At 43.0% G+C, this 4,062-nt stretch overlaps 1 long non-coding RNA gene across 1 annotated transcript; it reads right to left on the bottom strand.

Moving 5' to 3' along the window:
• Positions 1-246: 246 nt before the first annotated feature.
• Positions 247-1,203, bottom strand: LOC310681811. Its single transcript, XR_014513641.1, has 2 exons — positions 1,023-1,203; positions 247-566 (listed from the first exon to the last, which is right to left on the bottom strand). It is a non-coding gene; the product is annotated as an uncharacterized lncRNA (long non-coding RNA).
• Positions 1,204-4,062: the final 2,859 nt, after the last annotated feature.

The following is a 4,062-nucleotide window of genomic DNA, read 5'->3' as shown; positions in this document are numbered from 1 at the left end:
TTCCCAGGCTTGGAAGAATGGGTTGTGCCATTCTTGAGCTAGTCCAAAAGGGCTGTGGCTGGGGAAGCTCTCTGTATCAGGATGAGATTATAGGTGTGTGCAGCGATAGTCAAATCTGGAATGAGTATAATCCAAGGATGGGCAAATCTATGGATTTTGGGTTCTCTTTGTTTCTCATTTCCCCCCATCTTCAGTTCTTCAGGTCTTCATATTTCCACGAGTTTGCATTTAAAAAAAGTCTGAATGAAAGCTCATCAGCATTTTATTGCAAATTTCTCCTAATATGCACATTTTTGCATGGAAAATGGCCTAATATACGTACATATTTTTGCAAAGCATTTTCTCCTAACATGATGCATTTTTTGCATATTCCTTTCACTAACATGTACCTTTTCTGCAGACTTTACCCTGTCAATCAACTTTGAGATACCCTCTTGGGGCTATAAGATAGAACTTGAGTATTCTAACTAAATAGTCTTTAGAACTTCTAAACTGGAAAATTGTGAGTATTAGATTCCGTACTTTTTGCTTGCCAAGTTCCCCACAACTTCCTCTGTTTTACACACCTGAAAAAGAAAGAAAGAAATACGTCTTTTCTTTTCTCTTGAAAGGTTGTTACACTAGGGTTGCTTAAAGGAGTTTGTGTGGTAAGACTGCACATAATAATACTAAGTGAGTTCCTGTTACTCCATATGACATATGTACAGGTAATGGGGTTTGAAGTGCTGACAGCCAAAAAGGATGGCTGCCTTTCTGAAAAGAACATTTGGAGAGGTTTAAGAATTACTCTAAATGAATAAATGGCATGTGCTCATTTTGTTCCACTTTGGGTTTAGCTGCTCTCTCTAATTGACAAACAGATTTCTAGGCCCATGTTAATGCTTCAAACAAATTCTGTGGCAGGGCTGAAAACGCTGTGCTATAAAAAAGGCACTTCACTTGCATCTGTAGCATCTTGGGGCTCTTTATAACCTCATGCTTAGAATAGATTAAAACAACGACAACCCAACTACAGTCCTTACTTGTAAAGTGCAACTGCTTCAGTGTGGAAAAGCTGAAAGTCTCGCTGAGCAACCTTTTCCCCAAGCCTGCAACAGTAAGTGCTCCCTTCAAGGTCTCAGGTTGCTGTCAGTGTTTGACCTATCAACCCACAAAGCTCTGGCCTCCATCTTCTAGCATTTTGTTATCTGGATCCATGGCAAAACATGAAGAACTCACAAGAGCATAAGAACAGATCTGTTGAATCTGTCCAAAGGCCTGCCTAGTCCAACTCCCTGTTTCCAATGGCCAATCACAGATTGTCAAGCAGAAGAGTGATGTCACAATCTCTTCCCAGGGAACTCTGAGAATTGTACTTTGTGAGGGGATTAGGCATTTACAAACAACGCTCTTCACTTTTAACAAACAAGAGCCCTCATAAACCTTTGGGGAAGCCATGACTGCACAAAATGGTATCATAGTTTTCGCCAAGTAGCGGCCTTTCCTGCTCATACTATGTTTTGTTTGGCTGAATTGGATTAAGATGGGTTAATTGGTTTTCTTTGCATAGCCCCAAGTTTTCCTTAAAGCAGTGTCTTGAGACTTACTCGGGGTAGGTGTGGCGGCAAATCTAAATTTCCAGTATACACTTGAATCCGTTCCACAAAATATTGTCAGACTGGAGTCAACCAAACTCTTGTCCACGGCTATGATCTTGAATTCATTCTGATTTTGCTCCCCCTTCTGTGAGAGATCCTAATCACAGATCTCTTGCATCATATCAGGTTGTGTCAAATGTACAAGTGATGTGCCACAACAGCGGTTCAGATCTGTATCACTTTCTATGCTTTCAAATAGGCAATATGATGCATGGTTTGTAGACAGTGAAAGGGACAGGTTTTGCAGATTGTTAATGAAATGGGGAAATAAGAATGTTGGGGGAGAGAAGAGAATGTCAATACATGATAAAAGCCATTGTTTAAGAACCGAGAACTACAAAAAAGCTCCATTACAATTTTTCTCCTTCCACATAAATTCTGCAGTCAGCAAAGGATGGAAATATAGTCTTACAATTCAGGCTTCCCTACCAAAAGCTCTGCATCTTTGTCATGTGTGATTTCATTTGTGAGTCTGAGAACTGCAGATTTCACATTTTTCACAGGCAAATATAGGAAGCGGAATAAAGCAAGATTTATGCATGCGTCACCTTGTAAATAGGCAAATCCCAACAGAAGAAATGCAAGTTGGCACAGAAAATTGTCTTTCATTACATGTATATTTATTTTTCTAAGTTGATCTTCAGAAAGTAGGAAAACTTACTTATATGCCAGATGTGGTTTAATTCACCATCTCCAGGCACCACAATATTTTCCTTTTCCTTCAGAAAAGAAGATACATTCAGGGCTTCATTTGAGTCAGGGCTCAATAGGGATGAGTCCCAGCACCTGTATTGAGTACCAAGGCTCCATCCTAAAACACCCCTCTCTAAAGTACATTCCACAAATCTGAATTAAGAGCAATTTCCAGGCTGCATGCCATTAGTTGTTACCACAGGGGGGCAGAAACCACTTTTTTCATGGGTTTATCCCATTGAGCTGACATAACAACTGAGGCATATCATTTGGCCCTTGCAACCCTATCATCACTGTATTGCTTGTGTGCAATAAATGCTTTGTGTGACACAGATTGGCCATGCACACGTGTCGTTGGGTCTTTAAATGTCATAGTAGGAACATGGAATGAATCCCCAGAATCACCCACAAACAAGTGGCACCCACCTCTCTTTCTGTATGCTGTATGGCTGAGTTACCTTTTGTGGCCACTCAGTTTCCCACTGCAGGAACGCTGGGACTTGTACTCTCAATACCATCTGGATGCTCCACCAGAGAGCTGAAGTCCTGCCGCTGCCACTTCTTCTGCTTTCCTTACCACTACAGGCTAAGGGAGGCACTATGGATTGAGAATATGCAAGGAGGGAGAGCCAAGTATTTGAAATTGGAGGTACAGTCATTTGTTGTTGTTGTTTAGTGGTTTAGTCGTGTCCGACTCTTCATGATCCCATGGATCAGAGTACTCCAGGCACTCCTGTCTTCCACTGCCTCCCTCAGTTTGGCCAAACTCATGCTGGTAGTTTCGAGAACACTATCCAACCATCTCGTCCTCTGTCGTCCCCTTCTCCTTGTGCCCTCCATCTTTCCCAACATCAGGGTCTTTTCCAGAGAGTCTTCTCTTCTCATGAGGCGGCCAAAGTATTGAAGTCTCAGCTTCAGGATCTGTCCTTCCAGTGAGCACTCAGGGCTGATTTCCTTATGAATGGAGAGGTTTGACCTTCTTGCAGTCCATGGGACTCTCAAGAGTCTCCTCCAGCACCATAATTCAAAAGCATTAATTCTTCGGCGATCAGCCTTCTTTATGGTCCAGCTCTCACTTCCATACATCACTACTGGGAAAACCATAGCTTTAACTATACGGACCTTTGTTGGCAAACAGTTATACCTCGGGATAAATATGCTTCAGGGTAAGTATTTTCAGGTTGTGCTCTGCAGCGACCCGGAAGTAACGGAGCATGCTACTTCCGGGTTTTGCTGCTAGTGCATGCGCAGGCGGTCAAAATGACATAACGCACATGATCAGAAGTGGCGAAATGCAACCCACGCACGCGCAGATGCGCAGTCACATCTTACGTTCTGTTCAGAACGGGGCTCCGGAATGGATCCCATTCACATCCTGAGGTAACACTGTATACACAGCAGTGGTAGCCAGATGTTGCTGGACTCAACCAACTCCGCCCAGCATGGCTAATGGGCAAGAATTATGGGATTTGTGATGCAACAACGTCTAGATGACAACACATTGGTAGGCCCTGCACTACAGAATAAACATGTGGATTTGGCAGTATTTTCAGCTGTGGCTGGGGTCAGCTGCTGGTCCTACAGATGCCTTGGTCCACACACATTGTCCTGAATCCCTGGCCTACCTGGCAGCAAGGTAGTATGTCAAGTTCAAAGTTTGAGGGTCAATCCACACATGTAAAGCCCAAACGTCAACATGTACAGCCCAGGGTTACTCTAAGTAGTCCAGTCT

Source organism: Podarcis tiliguerta (genome assembly GCF_965153285.1).
Source record: "Podarcis tiliguerta genome assembly, chromosome: 7".
Taxonomy (NCBI): Eukaryota; Metazoa; Chordata; class Lepidosauria; order Squamata; family Lacertidae; genus Podarcis; species Podarcis tiliguerta.
This window is presented reverse-complemented; position numbering and strand designations above follow the sequence as displayed.